At 37.3% G+C, this 20,939-nt stretch overlaps 1 protein-coding gene across 3 annotated transcripts in view; it reads left to right on the top strand.

Annotated features, from left to right (window-relative positions):
- FUT9 (fucosyltransferase 9) overlaps window positions 1–20,939 on the top strand; it is a 210,227-nt gene that overhangs the window by 134,763 nt on the left and 54,525 nt on the right. Inside the window, exon 1 of one of the 3 annotated variants that reach the window (XM_045057861.1) lies at window positions 17,670–17,793. The exons of the other annotated variants lie outside the window; for them this stretch is intronic. The gene's annotated coding sequence lies outside the window, so the exon portion shown is untranslated. Of the gene's footprint in view, window positions 1–17,669; window positions 17,794–20,939 lie in introns of those variants that run through there. 3 annotated transcript variants of the gene reach the window in all.

Here is a 20,939-nt window from a genome sequence, read left to right on the forward strand (position 1 = left end):
ACAGAGCATCCAGATTGGGGTCATTGGAGATGATGTGGTTAAGCAACCAAGTGGTCATAATGTTGGATGTGTTATCTATATAAACACTGCAATTACCCTCAGGCCAGAATTTTTTTAAACAAAAAAGCTGAAAGTCAAACACCAAAGAATTGAAGGATTGTTGGAAACAAATAGGAAGCAGGAAAATAAGAGATAAAAGAAAAAAAAATGAAAGTAACCTACCTGGAGAGTCAGAGCATCAAGTTTATAAAAAAGAATGTATCCAAAGTAGAGGATAAAACGTAGAGAGATACTAAGGAGACAGGTCTCTGAGGCTGATGGAGTGCAGGAGAGAGAGCAGTCTCAAGCAAGAGCCAGGACACTAAGGCAAAAAAGCAAAGGGTGTCAGAGGACACCGAGGACAAACATGGGTTTGAGTCAAGAGAAGGGAAGGCAGGGTAGCAGAGCAGTGTCAGGGTGAAAGGAAAAATAAGGGTGAAATTTTTCAGGGCCTTGTATTTTATGTAGTGATCCTGAATGGTGGGGACAGGAAGCATGGTGAATTACCTCTCTGAATTTTCAGAGAGACCTCTAGAATTGTGCTGCAGGCTGAGAACCCAGGAAATCTGGGGAATTTGACAGTGGTAGACCAGTCCTTGACATACTACTTCCTCTCTAGATCCTGGTTGTCTTCTCTGAGATATAGCTGGCTATGACTTGGTTACTTTTATTATAAACCATAACCTCCTTATCCCTGTCTGCTGGACATACCTCTCCCAATTCTAATCTTATCCCTCCTTCACTTTACATTCCACTCCTTCTGTAGGGATTAATTAGTCCAAACACATCTAACTAATATATCTTTATCTGTAAAAGGACATTTTAATGGCAGGGGTAAGGCAAACAGCTTATGCACATGGGTATTCTGCTCATAAACTTGCCTAAGAAGCCATAAAATCCTTTAAAAAATAGTGATTTCAGAGATGAAACTGAGTATAGGATGATGGCACAGAAAAATCTATCCTGGTAGAATTTTCTAGTCCTAAGGCAAGTTTCTAGTTCCTAAATTCATTTGTACAGCTTTTTCTTATATTAACAAGTGATATCAAAGGCAAGATTAATCTGTGATAGAAGTATTTAAATTATCTTCCTTCTGGCCATAAATAGAGAAAAAATGAAACATGATCAAGTTATAAATAAGAGCAATGACCAGTAAAAGCTGGACTATGTCAGCGTCCAATCTAAAGTAGTCTGAGAGATAAAGCAGGCTGCACTTTGCCAAAGTGAACAAAAGACCAAATCCCAGAAGATCTATAAGAAAGGAAAATAATCAAGGTCAAAACAGACTTGAATTAGGAGCTACTTAAAGGTTCATCTTTAGGGGCGCCTGGGTGGCCCAGTCGGTTAAGCGTCCGACTTCAGCCAGGTCACGATCTCGCGGTCCGGGAGTTCGAGCCCCGCGTCAGGCTCTGGGCTGATGGCTCGGAGCCTGGAGCCTGTTTCCGATTCTGTGTCTCCCTCCATCTCTGCCCCTCCCCCGTTCATGCTCTGTCTCTCTCTGTCCCAAAAATAAATAAACGTTGAAAAAAAATTAAAAAAAAAATAAATAAAAATAAAGGTTCATCTTTAATGAACATAATACGACCAAATGAATCTGATCCTAAATCAGAGATTGTCTTATTACAGAAAAAAAATAGCTACCAGAAGGATCAAGATACATTATTTTGCTTGGGCATCCTCAGAAATCTCATTAAAATACACATACTATGTGTGGGGAATAATATTTACATATTAGCACTCTATCACTGTGTATTGTGCTAATATGGGTTTCTCATTATTGCTATTATTTTCTTCTTAAACTAATTTTTACCTAAGAAAGAGCATAGCTATGGGGAGAACATATAGTATCATCAAGTTATCATAATAATAAACTTAAAATCATAGCAACATATGATCTTAAAGAATATTTTCACATAGATTAAGTTATATGACCTCACAGACGTTCTGTGATTTTGACAAAGTGGTATTTTGCCTGAATTTCAGAAATTGGGAAATTGAATATAGTCAAGTTTTGGGTCCTTTCCTAAATGGCATAAACAGTCAATGTCACAGCTAGAAATGACACTAAGAGTATGTTAACCCCAAAGACTTCTTATGTACTACATCGCCTCCTGATCTAATTTCATGCATTTTTTGTAATTGCATGACCTTGGTCAAGTTCCTCAGCATCTGTACACCTAAGTTACATGCCTAGAAAATGCACGTGCTAAAGGCCATTTATTTGGCAAGTTAGTTATGAGGATGTAATGACATACTGAATGTAACTGCTCAACTCAGTCCTGACGAACACAGAAGCCCTCACAAATGTTACCTTTGCTAGTATTTCATTCACCTATACAATGGGAGAGAATTTCAGAGAAGTTGAGAGATTTCTTTACAGGTGTTATTCAGTCAGCATTCACTGAGTGGATAGTATTTGCCAGGCACTGTGTGAGCTACTGGAAAAACAAGAACATAAAGATCTCGCTTCTTACCTCAAGTTGTTTCTTGCCCAAGGAAGGAGAGTACACATGCAAACTAATACTTGGCAAATGTATTTCACTTGTTAAGATAGAAACAGTTGAGAGTGGATAGTGTAGGCATCAAGCAAGGAGTGGTCAGGAAAGATCTGGAGGTTTAGGGAATGTTACCTACAACATTCTCCAGATGGAGAGAAGAAAATGAGGAAAGGCCATGTAACAGGGACTGCTTCAGTGTACTTACAAAACTGTAAGCATTTAGGTATGGCCAGAGAGTAAGGATGATACCCCAATAAGTTGAAAATTAATGGTTAGACAAGGAGATCAGTCATGTAGTTCTTACTTTCCTTCCTTCTTCCCTCCCTCTTTTTCTTCCTCTCTTCCTTCCTTCATTTCCGTCCCTGTTCCCCTTCCCTCCCTCCTGCTCTGCCTATCTTCTTTCTTGCTTTTGAGTACACCCTTTCCCCAAGCCTCAACTTGCCACCCTCAGACATATCATATCCTTAGGGTATGTCTGTGCTGAGCGCAGGGCCATTCGCCAACTGTCAGACAGTATTTGTTCAATAAGATTATTTTAAAATATAAAGATACGAATCTCGTGAGTGGATTGAAATTTTAGACAAGATGGCTGAGCCGTGTGTCTTTTGGATCAAGAAGATAAATGAGAATCACATTGCCTTGTTAAAAACTAGGAAGGGGCCATATGACAGAGGGCAATGAAAGGGCAGTGAAATAGCTTAAGCAGATTCCCCCTCCCTACTCAACTCCACCCATCTGATTTGTTTTTTGCTAGTTGGCAACAGTGAATTCTGGTTTTGCACCTGTCTCAGAAAGCCCCAACTTACTGAGGGTAGAGGTAAGGCTTTCCAGATAAATAGTTAACTGTACCCCTTAATCAGTGTGCTCTTCTTGTCTAAGTTGGGTGTGCTGTTTACCTCTAACCCCTTCAATACTCTCACCTGGCTGTGTTATCACACAAAGGCACATACACACACTCATTAACAGCAACCTGTATTATCTGTCACTCTCATTTTTGTGGAAAGTGAGTTTCTAAATCCTCTTTCTTCCTTAGTGATATGTTTTTCCCAATTAGTTGAACGAATGATGATATTTGTTTGCAGCTTCCAGTGTTGCCTATAAAGAACACCAGTTATTCATTTAGGGAAATTGCTTGATCAATGCTATGTAGGTCTATTATATCTTTTTTTTCTGCTGAGAGGAGAAAAGAGTGATATGCCAGATTGAAACAACTGGAAAAACAGATTGCTGAATTAGAAGTGAAGATATAATTAGATGCACCCTCCAATAATTGGTTAGAATTGGAAGCATTTAAGTCTGTACATAATCAAATATTGCCTGAAAATGTTACAGCATCCTTATTTTATGCTAAATAGATTTTTATGGAAGGGCAATAAAGGAGGAAATCTGCCTGCTAATTTGATTAAAAACACAATGGATCTCTGTTATTTCAGCTATTAAGACTCCAAATAGGAAGAGGTTGATTAGAAAAGAAGAAATTAATTTCATATTTGAGATCTATTATCAAACATTGCATATTTAAAGTGGAATTATTCATAGCAATTGGTGTATTTTCATAATTACTCTCAGAGAAGAAGAGACATATTCCTAGTTTCTCTTTAAAATTAAAAAAATCTAAAGACATTATAGCACTCTATCATTAGTATTTATGGAAGAAATGAGGTAGTTTATTAACCACATAAACCCATTGTACAGAAAATACAACAGAGATTAAAATAATTCCACTTGCAAAGTTCATCTGTAGAATCCCATGATTTAAGGACAATACCCATTTTCTGCTTATACTATTTATAATGTTTTTTATTATGTCATAGCTATTAGTGGACACATGTTTTTGGCTTATTATGTATTCATTCATTAAGCAGATATTTACTGAGCACCTAGAGTGTGGTAGGCAGTGTTTCAGGCACATAGTAGGGAATGTAGAAGACAAAATTTCCCAAGATCAAAGATTTTGTAATCTATTTGAAAATGGACAATGTAAAAATTAATAACTGCAATATATAGTATGTTGGGTAGCAATAAATCCTAGAGAATGTAAATATGTAAGAAAATATGAGGTATGGAGATGGGTTTAATTTTAGAGAAGGTTGTCGAAGAAAACCTGTGGGGAGTTTTGACTCAGGATTAGAATGAAGTGAAGGAGCTGTCCTTGTGGATGGATATCAGAGATAGCTTCTAAGCAGATGTGCAAAAGCCCTGAGGCAGACTTTCCAGAGCAACGGTGAGAAAGCATGTGTTGAAAAAGCACATGGGGGAGGTGGCAACAATGGGAAGGGGGTGAGAGGTGCCTATTCTGTTAAATTTTAGAGATTACCAGCTCACCATAAGGATTTGAATTTTTTTTTCATTTTTTTTTACATTTTTTCAATTTTGATAGACAGAGACAGAGCGTGACTGGGGGAGGGGCAGAGAGAGAGGGAGACACAGAATCCAAAGCAGACTCCAGGCTCTGACCTGTCAGCACAGAGCCTGATGCGGGCCTCGAACCCATGATCTGTGAGATCGTGACGTGAGCGAAGTTGGATGCTCAACCCACTCAGGTGCCCCAGGATTTGACTTCTAATTGGAGTGACATAGTAAAATTGCTGATTTTGAGCAGCAGAGAAATAATTTGCCTTATTTCATTAGATGTGAGTTTATAAATGGCAGGGGCTGCTGTAGACCATGCAGCTCTGTACCCTTACCTAAGTGGCCTAACATGGTGCCTCTTATATAGGGTTCAGAAATATGTTTTAAAAAAGCATGATTCCCAAGACCATTCCAATTTCCCTTTTTAAAATGTATCCTATCGTTCTACTGGTTTGTAGACAACTCAAGACACTTTTAATCTGCTCTATTATTTAGTATGCAGTCAACACTGAAACGTATCAGTGAGGCTGGTTACCTTTTATATACCAAATGTAAAAGGTGCTTCTAATTTAAACACAAAAATGACACACTGGGAAACTGTAAAGTAAAACATGAGGGGCCATATCTTTATAATCTAGTTTCAATGTCTATACTTCCTAAGAAGAGGCTAATTTGATGAAAATAAAAGAACATTTTCTTGATGCATAAGGTACATAGTAAATATTCTTTGCTTTTCCTCTTTTGGAACTACATTTAAAGAGGAATAAATTAATTCTGTAATGCCACTTTGTTGCAGAAAGAAGCTAAAGGGATATCTTTATATTTCTATTTTATGTATCTTCTCATTATTTTCCATGTTACTATAAAAGAGCATTACTACTTGGTGAAAGGATTTTTTATTATTATTATAAAATGATAAAATGAATTTTAAATTTATTTCAAAAAATGCATTCAGGAGCCAGCTAAATATGCTCGTGGGTCCGCTCCAGCCACTTTTATTGCTATTAATTGACAAGCCCTATTGTACAACACTAAATTTGGAACTAAAATTTCTCTATCTTTGGATAGCTGTAATTTAATCAGGCTTGCTTTAGCTCTCTCATTATTTCATAATGAAATATAAAATATCTTACAAGCAAATGTCTCTCTTCCAGAAATTAAATAGAGAGCAAAGAATTCACAGGCCAAAGAGTAACAATCAGTACAAACACAATTACCTTCTCACGTAAGAGATAAAGCAACTCTCCTTATTTTTTCTTATCCACTAAGATAAGTGGCACAATCTTTTCTCTCATTTGTACAAGTACCTATTATCCTCATTTTTATTGTGAAGCAAAAGAAAAGAATAAGTAATGTCAACTGTGTGATATAGAAATACTAGAAATACAGAAATACTAAAATGTTGGTGCATTTTCTGAGAAAAAACTAAGTTTCAGGAGGCAGATAATTACTGATCTTAAACCTAAAGGCAGAAGTAAGACTTCTTCATAGATCTAAAAGTAATACGGACATTTGCCACTGGTAGCACCCAGAGTGAAGATTTCTTCTCTCTCCATCCTTCACGTGCTAATTGAAATGAGCAAGACCCCAGGGGGGTGGTCAAACAATCATCTCCCATGGAGTGCTAAAGCATCACTTGATGAATGCTGGCCATGATGGATTCAGGCTTGCATAACTAATCTGCAGGAATTCTTTGAAGATATCACAGCCATTCCAGATAAAAGATATTTAGGGGCTGAGATATAGTTAATATTTTAGGGGGAAAAAGTGCATTTGATATGGTTTCACATCAGAGATAAAGGTAAAAGCACCACTGAACATGGGATAAAGAGCACCGAAGGGAAAATTAGTTTTAGAGACAACTACAAAGACAATCCTTCAAAGAAACATTTATGTTGGGAAGAAAAAGTGTTGAAGCTGAGCAGCACATGTGCAATTAATCGAAGGCTAGTCCTTCATTAAAAATCATATTTAACTCACCATAGACCTCACAAAGTTGATGAGAACTAGAATTCTTTCTAACTGCTTTTCATAGTAGGCTGATCAATCACCAGGCCAGAAGTGTGAAAATTCAGGTTCTAGTCACTGTAAATTGCTAACTGATGGGGGGGGCAATTAACCACTCTAGGTCTCAGATTCTTCTATAGAGAATGAGAAATTAGGGTTGGATAGATCACCAAGTCCTTCCTTTCTCCAAAGTTATTGGATTTTAAGAGTGCCATAGAGTTCTGGAGATTTTGGAGGATAGAAGCCAGTCAACAACCACCATCAAAACCCAAGTAATCAAAACATGAATAAATAATCATCAAAAAGTTCCAGCATTGAGTCAGATAAAGTATGAGTGCTGTATAGTGCATCAAAAACAGACTCAGACTGCTGGATTTTTCAAATCATTTTGCTTTCAGTAAAAATGACATGGCATAATCAATCAAGCTATGGAAATGTGCTGTGAAGTCTACTTGTTTCGGGGTTCTTTTTTTTAAGTTTATTTATTTATTTTTGAGACAGAGTGCAGGCACATGTGGAGGAGGGACAGAGAGAGAGAGAGAGAGAGAGAGAGAGAGAGAGAGAGAGAGAATCCCAAGCAGGGTTTGCAATGTCAGCACAGAGCCCTATGAGGGTCTCGAACTCACAAACAGTGAGTTCATGACCTGAGCCAAAACCAAGTCGGATGCTTAACCAGCTAAGCCACCCAGACACCCCTTATTCTGTGGTTCTTGATAACTTCATTGACCCTCTGAGGACAGTTAAATATTCCTGAGGCTAGAGAAACTTTGGGAAAGCTCAGATGATAACAAGTTTGTATAGCCCAAGATACAGCTTGCTCCAATTATGTATTTTGCAATAGGGTTGAGGAAACATTAAGATAAGAAAAAAGAAAACACTCTAGTGGTATATATAAGTGAATGTTTAAACAAATCTGATGTCTTTGTTCTGACTCTTTGCAAACAAATCCCAACAAAATGTTCTCTAACTGCTTCTTTGTGACTGTGGCTTAAAACTTGGGCTGTTGGATTTTGAGCTACTTGAGCAACTAGACTGCTTTCATTATGATAATTCTCTGTGATCATCTAACACAGCCAGTACTCCATGTATTTTGTTAAACTGAATTAATTTTGCCACCAGCAGAGTGCATTTGTTTTAATGAGGAACATGATTACTAATTTAGATGACATGTAATATAGCATTTAAGACAGACAATAAAAGTGTTGAAAACCACAATGGACCATTTTGAGAGTAAAAGTACAATACTGACTTAAAAATTATTCCATGATGCCTTCAACTCAAAATGGTTACATATTTTAAAGCTTAGAACAAATGCCTTCTCGGTATAACCCTTCTTGAAAAAGTACTCTCCTTTCACTAAGAAGGCAGACATTCATTCGCCTCAAATCAGGTCTGTAGTATCAACATCAAGCAAAACTTATTCACAGTCATCAGCAGAACCAAGAATAAACCTTACTGAAATATGGACATTGCTAGGAAAAAAACACAGCTGTGAGTCCCATCAAAAGCAAATCTTTCGAGGCGCCTGGGGGGCTCAGTCGGTTAAGCCTCCAACTTCAGCTCAGGTCATGATCTTGCAGCTCATGAGTTCGAGCCCCTGCACTGAGTTCTGTACTGACAGCTTGGAGCCTGGAGCCTGCTTTGGATTCTGTGTCTCCCTCTCTCTCTGCCCCTAACCCACTCACATTCTGTCTCTGTCTCTCTCAAAAATAAATAAACAAAAAAAAATTTAAAGCAAACCTTTCTTTGCCTGAATTTTTAATAATTATACTTATAGAGTGAAAGATCATTTCTGTTCACCTGGACCTTGTTCTTTTGTGGAGAGATAAGACGTATTCAATAATTACCATGAGACAGGATAGAAAATGGTACAAATTAGAGACTTGCAGATAAAATACCATGAAAATTCAGTAGATGCAATCAGGGACCAAGAAGTCATTGTAAAGAAAGTAGTATTTTTTGCAGACCTGGATTTTTAAAGTGTGGGAATTGGGGCTGGAGGTCAGGACGATTCAGCATTCCAAATAGAACAATGTGAAGAAAAACTGGCGGTGAGGGACGTGTGAGGCGTGGACCGTGTTTCGAACTGAGCCTCAGAGTGTGTGAAATAGGGCAGTGGCGTTAGAGGGCGTAGCACCTTGGATGCCTGACCTGGACTACAGTCACCACATTGGATGAGGCAAGGAGGATTTTGAGAAGGGGAATGACAGAGCAGGAGATTTATTCTGGCAGCTGCATGTAAGCTGGATTGAAAGAACTCAACAGCACAGCAGAAGCACCTGACCCACGAGCCACCGACAATCAACCTGCTTTCTACCTGCAGCAGCAGCACACTATAGAAAGGCTGACCACTTATTTCCGGAATACCCCAGGTCTGTGAACAACTACAACCTCTCTATGCTTGAGCGGTGTGGAGCTGGCCTGGCAACAATAATGATAATAAAAGGCACACGTAATTCCGTAGGATTGGGGGTAGAGGTAAGATAACATTCTAGCAACTTCCACTTCGTTCCTGTTTCAGGTTTTGAAATTTTATAATATTTCATTCATCTTGAGTTTTGAGCTATGCCACTGATAACACTTATTAATTATCGTTACCAGTGTGGCTACAAAAAGGAAAGGTGTGATTCTGTAATTTAGATTTTCAGATACCAAAGAGAATGCTAATTAATATTTTGGATGTAGGATTACCAAAGATAGCACACTTGGTAACAGCAAGAAGATGTTTTAACCTGAAGTCATTTGGAGGCTAAAATAGCTGTTAAATTTAGACTAAAGGAAAAGGAAGAAAGCCCTGCTTTCCTTGGGGCTTAACTGCTCTGAATAAACTTGATAGCGAGCTATCCTTAAGGTAACTTTTACTTCAAGATGAGTCTCATTTCATGGGTCAGGCCATTGTGGAATATTTATTAGCAGAAATTTTTCCCCACCCCCCAAAGTATATTGCAATGTCTGAAGAAGATAGTCTCATTTTAACAGAAAGAGAAGAAAATCTATCAAAGAGAATGTGAGAAATTACACTTTACTTTCTTGTCTTTGCTGCCTAAGGTGAAGTGAAATTGTTTGTCTGGTATCAGATCAACTGCAGACATACTTTAAGGGGACTAGCCTTCCTTAAAGATTTTATCCGGTAAAGACATCAGTCTTGCCTTCCTACTTGAGGCACTGCACTGTAAATGGCCCCATAGCACATCTGCAGCTAGTTCACTTGACAAAGTTATGCAGAACAAAACTCCCCTACATTCTCAAGAGACCTGCTACACAAAGCTGTGAACAGAATTTAGTTATACACAGATTCACTATCCCCTTCTCTCATGAGCTTTGAGTTCCAACTAGGATATTTTGGACCTAAGGAATAATGTACCCTTTTATTTCTCCAGGAAGAAACCATCTAATACAATGGTGTTACATAATCAAGAGCTCACTGTGAGCTTGGAAACTATTTTTAATCACCAGAACCTGCTTCCCATCATAAAAGGATATCTCCAGCTCCATAATTTGAGGTAGAAGACAATGGCAATCTTTAAAAAAAATATATAAGTATCAAATTAGGGATGAAATTGAGAAGCATTCAAACACAGATCAGAGGGCACTCCTATTCACAGGCCCACCTGAGGCCAGAGTCAATGGAAGACATTTTAGAGATATATTTAGTGCCATCAGAACAGTTCCCATCTTTACTTATGGTGAGATCAGCATTATGTTTTGAGAAACCATGGGGAGGGAGTCTGTCTTTTGAAGTCTGATTCTGTGCTTGGGCATTGGCCCTTCTATGGGTCATCTCTTCCTCTGTCATGGTTTTGATTATTACACACTGCATACGCTGGTGATACCCAAGTCTGAAAATTCAGCCCCGACCTGATCCCTGAGGTTCAGATTTGAATAGTGACCTAGATTTACACATGGAAGTCCCTTCCACAGGCATCTGGTAGCCCTGTGGCACTCCTGACAGAGAGTTTAAGTGCTTGCTTCACTCCCTGTCTCTCTCATTGGGTCAAAAGCCAGGGGAGGGGGCGGGGGTATTAGCAGGGAGGGGGGTAGTAAGGCTATGTCTGTTTTGTTCATCTTTGGAGGCCTAGGTCCTGTTCCATACCAGCTATTCAGTAAGTATTGCTTGAATAAATGAGTCCATGGAGTGAGAGAGAATAATTTTGCATAATTATACTTCCATAAACTATCCTAATGCAATCTTCCATCTAGCCACTAACGTTTAAGGTGAAGGGACTGCATTGAGACTTATCTATGTGCTGATCTACTTAGGGTCACAGGACCCTAAGTCACTAGGTACTGTCTTTTTAGACAATGATTTGCTGTGTTTTGCTTATGAATGTTCTGCCAAGTACAAACAATTTAATATTACTGCCCATTCAGTTGATAGAGTTGTAAGTGGAGAATTATGGCCTTTCAGAAGAATGTTGCTAAAAATGCATTAAAAGCAACACCTGAAGAGCATGAATATGAAAAGTGTTTTCATTCCTGCATGTGAGGTTCAGTGAAAGTTGAGCTTTTCCTCCCAGAATATAGGCAAACTTCATCTGGGTATCTTCTGGGCAAACCATAGAAACCTAGTTAGAAACAGCACTAGGGGCATCTGGGTGGCTCAGTATGTTAAGCGTCTGTCTTTGGCTCAGGTCATGATCTCATAGTTCATGAATTCAAGCCCAACATCAGGCTTTGTGCTGACAGGTCAGAGCCTGGAGCCTGCTTTGGGTTCGATGTCTCCCTCTCTCTCTGCCCTTCCTTCCCCTGCTCATGCTCTGTCTATCTCTCTCTCAAAAATAAATAAATATTTTTAAAAAAAGAAGAAACAGCACTAGAAGGACCTGGAAATTTTAGGTATTATAGAGGGATTAATTCTTCTCGTTAATGAAGAAAGTAGAGTACCTTAAATCAAGCCCATCATTTTTTCCCAACTATGAAATGGTATCAAACTGGAGTACTTACAAAAGTATTTAACTGTATTATATATTTGAAAGTTGCTAACAGAGTATGTCTTGAAACTTCTCACCACACACACACACACACACACACACACAAATTATCACTACGTGAGTTGATGGATGTGTCAACTAACTTCTCTGGTAAGCATTGTACACCTTAAGCTTGCATAGTGTTATGCTTCAGTTATATCCCAGTAAAGCTGGGGGCAAGGCATTAAACTGTTGTGTGTAATTGGTGGGATAAGTTTTCAAGAATCTAAATTCTGTAAATACATGTAAACAATTTTTGGACAAATCAGATCATCTGAGAGTTGATTCCTCTCAACTCATCCAGGATGTGCTCTGTGCCCTGTTCCCTGTGCCCTGTGAGAGCTCACTGCTTCCTCCTTTTCTACTTCGGCTCCTTTAAATTGCAGCAGGACATTAGGCATTGACTGATGCCTTGCGTTCATCTATACTTTTGGGGAACCGGAAAAACTGATGTATCATTTTTTTAAATAAGTGTGTAGGAATCCCTATAAGTAGACAATGTGAGAGTTATGAATACTTTCCATATACCTCTTTATAAGTATGAAATTAAGAAATATCCTGAAAAGTAAAAGAAATCAGACTGAATTAAACTAAGAAAGTACAAAGTCACATGATTTCCATTAGAAGGTTGTCTGTAGCTTGACAATGACCATCTCTACAAAGATCTTCACTGCAAAGGTCTTCACTCAAACAAGAAAGAAATAGTAACTTGTGAAATGACAATATAGGAAATACTTCCTAACTCCTGAGGGCTCTCATTTATCGCTATGCCTTGAATCTCGCTTTTCTAGAGTTTCTTTGCTTTTAAATTATGAGCGCAAGAATCACTACTGTCATTTAAAAAAATAGAATGTCTTTATTTTTATGTGCTATAGAATTTAATTTCATGCTTTCAGAAATATTTCTTTTGCTGGTAATGGCCAGCAGCCAATCTCGATCCTAGAAGAAATGATTGAATTTTTAATTTTCCTGGAGGGGGGACTACTACATGCATCTTTTGTTTCTGGATTTGATTATCAGACTGTATGTTTCTACTTCATTAACCTTATTTCACAACTAGTTAGTTTTCAATGTGACTAATGAGAGAAAGTGAAATGGATGGTTTCAACCCAATGGTTAACCTTGTTTGTCACAATATTTGCTTTTATATATATTACTCTCTAAATCAGAAATCAAAGTACTTTATAGTTATTACCTTACTCATATTCATCATGCTTCTTGGAATTGGATATTAGTATGAATGAAAGAAATATAGGGGGAGAAAGAATGAAATCATTTTCCCAAATGTTGATTCACTACTGATTCTAGATTTTAGCTCTAGAACCCTTAGTTGTTTATATAGCCACAATTATCTGGTCAAATTTTACTTTTTAAAATTATAGTTTTTCTTGGATTACAATTTTCTTTTATTTTGGAGAGAAACAGAGACAGAGATCATGAGTGGGGGTGGGGGGGAGAGGGAGACAGAGACAGAGACAGAGAGAGGGAGAATCTCAAGCAGGCACCACACTCAGTGCAGAGCCCATATGGGGCTCAGTCGAACAACCCTGGGGTCATGACCTGAGCTGAAATGCAGAGTCAGATGCTCAACCAATTGAGTCACCCAGGCACCCCCAACAATAGTCTTTTAAAGGCAAACAAATGGTACTTGGCTTGTTAGTTGGAAGCTGGAAGGTATATTAGTAAATACTGTTTTGGTTGTAAACAACAGAATTTTTAAAAGTAACAGTAAAAGGAATTTATTAGCTTACATAATTTAGGAGTCCAGAGGTGAGGGACTTAGGGTACAGTCTGATAAAATCTAGTTCAGTTTCCTTACAATTCTATCAGTTCTTTTTTCTTCCAAGAAAACCTTCATTCTTAGACTTACATTCCCCCGTTATCACAAAATAGCTACTTGTAGCTGTATCATTTTCACACAGTACATTGTCCAGTTAGAAAGAGAATTTCCCTTTTCCCAGCAATCAAAAATGCTGCACTTCATTCTGCTTGGACCAAATTAGTTGATGTGTCCATTTCTGAACCAGTCACTGTTAAGTAAACAAGTCCTGGAAGACAGAAGTTGGACTGGACAGGACCTCATGGAATTTCTCTCCTGAACCCTGTTGGTCTTCCAAAGTGCTTGCTGCTGCGCAATACGGAGTGGGTGTAGTGCATGCTGAGGAGGCATTAAGAGTTCCAGTGCCTACCCATACTTTCTTAACATTTTTTAGGCTGTTCTTTAAAGCACAAAAGCAAAAAAAAAAAAAAAAAAAAAAAGGGGGCGCCTGGGTGGCGCAGTCGGTTAAGCCTCCGACTTCAGCCAGGTCACGATCTCGCGGTCTGTGAGTTGGAGCCCCGCGTCGGGCTCTGGGCTGATGGCTCAGAGCCTGGAGACTGTTTCCGATTCTGTGTCTCCCTCTCTCTGTGCCCCTCCCCCGTTCATGCTCTGTCTCTCTCTGTCCCAAAAATAAATAAACGTTGAAAAAAATAATAATAAAGCACAAAAGCGTTCTCTTTGTTGTATAAAAACACAGCGCGCAATCATCTGAGTAAAGGCTGTCTCCATTCTATAGCAGTTTTGGTTTACTTTCCCATAAAAATTGTTCTTTTTTAAATGGTCTTAGCAAGTTTATAAAGTTTCTGAAACCTAATTTCTAGATTTCTTGGAAATCTAGAAAGTTAGTAATTGGGAGTTAGGAGGGGGAAATGATTTCGTTGTCAAATGATTTATTATGAAAGCAGCCTTCCTTATCTTTTGGGGAGAGAATTTGTTATGACCTCAATTATGTTTCCCCCAAATGTATACATTGATAATTTTTTTTAACGTTACTTATTATTGAGAGACAGAGAGACACAGAATGCGAGCAGGGGAGGGGTAGAGAGAGGGGGAGACACAGAATCTGAAGCAGGCTCCAAGCTCTGAGCTGTCAGCACAGAGCCCGACGCCGGGCTCAAACTCACAAACTGCGAGATCATGACCTGAGCCAAAGTCGGTCTCCTAACCAACTGAGCCACCCAGGTGCCCCCCAAATGTATACATTGAAGTCCCAGTAATTATATTTTCTAGTACCTCAGATATAACCATGTTTGGACGTAAGGTCCTTAAAGAGGTGATTAAGTTAAAATGAGGCTACTAAGGTGTGGCTCTAATCCAATGTGACTAGTGTCCTCATAAAAAGGCAAAGAAGGGCATCTGGCTGACTCAGTCAGTAGAACATGTAACTCCTGATCTCAGGGTTATAAATTTAAGCCCCCACATTGGGTGTAGAGATTACTTAAAAATAAAATCTTAACAAGAAAAACAAGAAGGAGGAGGAGGAGAAAGATGGAGAAGGAAAAAGAGACAACAAGGACACCCACAAATGAATGATCATGTGAAGAGGCAGCAAGAATGTGGCCATCTGCAAGCCAAGGAGAGATCCTTCAGGAGACTCCAACCCTCCCAGCACCTTAATTCTGGACTTCCGGCTGCTCGAACTGTGATAAAATAAATTTCTGTTGTTTAAGCCATCAAGTCTTAGCATTTTGTCATGGCAACCCTAGCAAAGTAATACAGAAGAGTTGTTTGCTTTTTGTACTATTAAATATCTAATTGTTGGAACAATTAATTTATAGGTTTTTGGATTTTTTGTTTGTTTGTTTTTAATATGCCTTTGTCAGGTGCATTCTAACTATTTCTGACCTAAGATTTTCTCCTGTAGCTAGTCCTGGTTACTATTTATTTATTCATTTATTTATTTATTTTGGATATAGCTGTATCCCTTTGGAGACCACAAAGCCAAAATGTCTGTTCCAGCCTTTTAATTTAGGGTTTCCTGGTTGCAATGAGAGCTGATTTCACAAAAGGTAATGATTACTTGGTTGCTATTCAAAGGATACTTCTCCTCCTTGGTGAGTCTGGTGTTTCTCTTCATTAGCAAAATAGGTAACGTTACTAAAAAGTTTTTCAATTTTTACACTGGCCCAGGACTGGTAGTTTTTCTTCCAACATGCAACACTTTGAGGATCAAATCTATGAGACACCTTACCTATCACAATGACATCTTTCTAATTTCATTTTTATTAGCTCAGCTTTTCCCCCTGGAGCCTTGGGAATATTCTTATTTGCCTTCGTTGTTGTTGTTGTTTGTTTGTTTTAAGCACTATAGATCTTTTCATTTCGTCATACCATAAGCCCCGTTCTTACGAAATATAAATATAGTATCTCCTTTTCACTGTGGCTTCGATCTGGACCTTGAGTGTGTGAATTGTGTGACTGCCTGTAACAAAAGAAATCAAATACGTTGCCATTAAATAAAATTATGGCAGGAAATGCTCGTTTGAAACGTTCTCTTTTTTCCTTCACTTCCCATTAAAGTTGAGTTGGTTTGTTGTTTTAGAAAACAAAGAGAAAAATAAAAGGCAAAGTTTCTGCCTAGAACCTTGTCCCTAAAGAAACAGCATTAACTATACCTAGCCCTAGAGAAAGACATTGTGAAATCATAGGTAACTGAGAAGGTTAAATAAGTTCTGGTTATTTCTATTTGTTCTTTGATTCTATATATTATCAATACCTTCACCTTCATTTCCTCATGTAATTGCGAAATGGGTGTGACAATTCTTCTGTCCACAGTACCTCAGAAGGGTGTCACCAAAATCACTGAAAAATCACAGAGGACCTTGAGCTCCTCAAACTTTTTTTAAAACATGTTAAATGAGGCAAAATGTAAGGTGTGTGGAACTTTTCATCATCTTTATTCTCAAATGTTCATTTATTTATTTTTGAGAGAGAGAGAGAGAGCCTGAGAGGGGCAGAGAGCAACAGAGAGAGAGAGAGAGAGAGAGAGAGAATCGCAAGCAGGCTATGAGCTTTCATCCTGATGCGGGGCTCTATCCCACCAACTGCGAGACCATGACCTGAGCTGAAATCAAGAGCCAGATGCTTAACCCACTGAGCCACCCAGGCACCCCTCATAATCTTTCTATTATTTGGATGAATTTCTTGTTGTGTTTTTCCCTTAAAAGAGCTTGCCTAATAAAACTATTTGGGGAATGTACACTGATACAGAGTGAACAATTCTGGATTTGGGGATGTTTATGTTAATTATAAGGAAAGCTCTAGTTTATAATCTATTCTAGACTGTCAACGACACTTTAAAAATCAACCAGGATTTTAGTAACTCTTTAAATGAAACAAAAACAATGTAGAAAGGTCTAAACATTTAAATCTCAGAAATTCCAGTGAAGATTGTAAAGCTAATTTAACTAAGGATTTCAAAATATTATATAACCTATTTTTATATACATATTTCCCAAAACAGGAAACTGATCCATTTCTCTGGCAAAACTACTCAGTCCTGAAATTATACTTTGAATCAATAACATATTACTATAGAACAACCCTGCCTTGCATTTTTTTCTTTTGATTATCCAAAGATCACTTGCCCTCAGAATTTGCTACTGTTTTCTCTTTGGAGACAAGCTTACTAGAGAAATACAGAGATTTTTCTATAATGATCTGATGTAAATGAAAGGAATGTATTTACAGAAAATATAATATCCAATGCTATTTATTTTTCCTCTCTAAATCTGAAATTTCATTATGTTAATTACATTATCCAGTCTTTAAGTAATAGAACAAACATTTTTTTTAGAAAAAAGTTGGGCATGGCCTCAACAATGGACTTTTAAACTGTACTTTTGCAATCCGCTGTTTGAAGATTACATGATTAGTGTTTACCATAACTTTCACAATGCTATTTGACTTAACTTTATACTTCATGTGTCTTGCTTTTAAATAAATAAAGGGACACACTCTTGCTGACTTTATTTTTAATATATATTTTCAAAACAAGGTGAAATCTTAATGGCCTTTAATCATCCTCATATCATAATGGACATACTGGAGAGAAGGATTTTCTCCACTGTATAGATGTATGAAATTGTACCAGTAAGCACTGTATAATGTAAGTTAAACTTTCTGTGTTATAGATATCAAATATTAATTTATTTGAATCCATGCCCTGGCAAGGGGAGTTACTAACTTGTCAGGTGGAAACAGTTTGCAACAGAGCAAAGGAGATTGTTCTCTAATTCCCTAATCACTCTTTGTGTGACTCTAGGGACCAGCCCTCAGACAGGAACTTGCTCTGTTTTTTGTTGATCAAATATTCTGGGGAGATGTAAAGAATCTCTCACCATTTCTGCTGTTTCCATGACATTAGTTTTGCTGGTTCATCATCACCCCAAATGTCCATGACTTCATTCTGTACTATCAGTGACCAAAATTTAAGTTCTCTCTCCCTTATCCTGTATCAGCCAACAAGGCTTGAATCCTCAGAACTTCAGCATCATTTGTAAATTTAGTTTTAAGCATTTGCTCATAGAATATCTCTGTGTCCCTGGCTTTGCACTCTGAACGAAGATGTACGAACCCTTAAGTTGAGCCAAAGGGGGAAAACATAATTAAAAGCAACTCTCGTCTCTAAAACTCCCTTCCAAAAATCAGAGAATGGAGTAAGACATAAACAATTAGAATCTAAGTTATTAAGATGGGTTGTATAAGACCAAATGCATTGGTGGACCTATATAGATGATTTAAAACTGTATAATTTGTAGAAATGTCTCCCAAAACAGGTTTGCAGAGCCACAGTAATTACACTGACTAAATCTGTTTAACTTGTTCTCTTTTACTGGTATAAAGTCTCCCATGGTATTTCACATTACTCTGTACTTTAAACTATCTTCTCCTGCAGCTAGGATCCAGATTCTGTCATCTTTCCATAATCTTAATCCTTAGTATAGTACTTTAATTTAGAACCTAAGAGGAAGCCAGTATCTGTTGAATGAATGAATGTGTTAGTTTCATAAGTGAGTCTTGTATCAATAAGATTTCAAACACACCTATTATTTTAAACTTAGAATTAATGCACAGTCTTGTTGAATTGCATCGCTAATTCATTCTTCCTTCGTGATCAAGTTATGCATATTTTTGATATTACCTCAGGTACTACTTTATGTTCACTGGTTTATATTTTATATTCACTGATTATTTATATTCACTATTTTATATTCACTGATTAATCCTTGGGTGCGTATTTTTCACTGGTTTAAATATATGTTATAAAAAAATGAATTAGGCTGAACATGAGATAAAATTAAGGAAAGACAGAATCATCTGGACACTTCATAGTTACCTACACGTTTTCTGATCCATCTTTAAAAAATACTGCCATGCCCTGTGTTTCCAATTTAAGATATAGATCTAAGCTTAAAATGATGTGGACACCACTAATTTAAGTTTTCAGCATACTGAATTAAAATTGGGAATTCTGGAATCTGTGCCAATGATGGGATTATAGTTCTATGAAGATCCAGGGTTAGGAGTGGGGAGGTACTTTGAATGAATTTCTGGAGGTCACTCCTTTAAGCAACGAAGTATTTGTGCTGATGAAAGATACTACAGTTATGCTATCTGTGTTTTCAGAATGAATTGCTTTAATTTCCATCACTGACCATGTTTCCAGTTGAATGAGAAAGGCTTTGTGTACCTGATTTGGGTAACAGACACCTGGATCAACCCAGTAACATAATTGGTAAAAGTGGTTGGAATAATATATATGAAATATTTTTAAGAGCTAGGAAATGTTATAAACTCTCAACACATTATTTTTAGATTGTTCGTATATAATGATAAAAGTTTGTCCAACTTGATGATTCACTGAATTGTTCCAGATCAGTCCAAAAGAGTGGGAAAAAAAACTAGTAATATACATTGATGATTTTTAGTAATAGCATCATCATATGTAGTTAGATCTTAATTATCTATGGAAATGGATTTTGGTAATAGCATGGGGAAATGAAAATACAGATCTTTCTATAAATGTGCTTGCATTATGAATACCATCTTACTGGTGATTTTTATTCACTGAATGTGGCAGAAATTATAATGATGATGAGAAAGTGATGATGATCATGAGTGTGATGTGTGTGCATGTGCATTAGAGAAGGAGAGAGAAAAAGAGAGAAATAAAGAAAGGAAAGAAGGAAAGGAAGGAAGGAAGGAAGGAAGGAAGGAAGGAGAAAAAAGAAATATTGAATATTCTGCTCCTCAATTATGATTATGTAAAGGCAAATTATAATTACAGATAACTATAATTATAATAGATACAGATAACTATAACTATAATACAGATAATTATAATTACAAAATCCATATATTTCTGTAGGGCAAATTAAGAAGAATACCATCCTTCAGTAAAGGAAAATCTGGATTGAGTTAATTTTGTAACACCAGTGTAGAAACAATGGCACAAGAAAGACCAAGTTCAAAGAAGAAGCTTTATAGCTATAGCTATAGATATAGAGGTTTAGATAGATATTGATATAGGTACAGATAGATCTATATCTAGAATAGATATATATAGATATGGATCTGGATACAGATACAGACATGGGCATACACATAGACATAGGCAGAACTTAATTTATTTGGGAAGAATAACAAATAATTTCAGTGTTGGAGGTGGCTGCCTGAATGTGGATCTGAATACTCATGGACCATACAAATATTTATAGGATCTAGAGACAGTTTCACACATTTAGCTATAGTATGAATTCACATTTTCTGTGAAATAAAAATCACACTGTGTAGACCTGCAGTACCTGTAATTATGTGTTACTAATAGAGTGAATACCAGATATCTCTAAGAAAGTGTGCCTACTCCCCATGCCTTTTATCATGGGATATGAAGGATAGACATTCACCATTCCAAAAATTTGTGCTAAAAGATTTTCTGAGTCCCTTACTGCTCCCAACAACCAACCTAAACACATCAAATGAGTTCTTAATTTCAGACAGTATATTTTCAGTTCAACCAAATGTTCATTTGGTTCTTTTTATACATTTCAGTTATTGAAATTCTGTATCTTTTCATCTAGTTTGTCCTTTTTTTTTAAATCATAAAAGTGACCATTTTCTTGACACCCAAGAATCCCAAGATTCTCCAGGCTTTTCTTAATACTTGATTTGAACAGAATCCCAGGTACAAGCAACATTTAAAGATTGTACATTAACGTTCTGGGGTGCCTGGGTGGCTCAGTTGGTTAAGCA

Source organism: Felis catus, chromosome B2 (genome assembly GCF_018350175.1).
Source record: "Felis catus isolate Fca126 chromosome B2, F.catus_Fca126_mat1.0, whole genome shotgun sequence".
NCBI lineage: Eukaryota > Metazoa > Chordata > Mammalia > Carnivora > Felidae > Felis > Felis catus.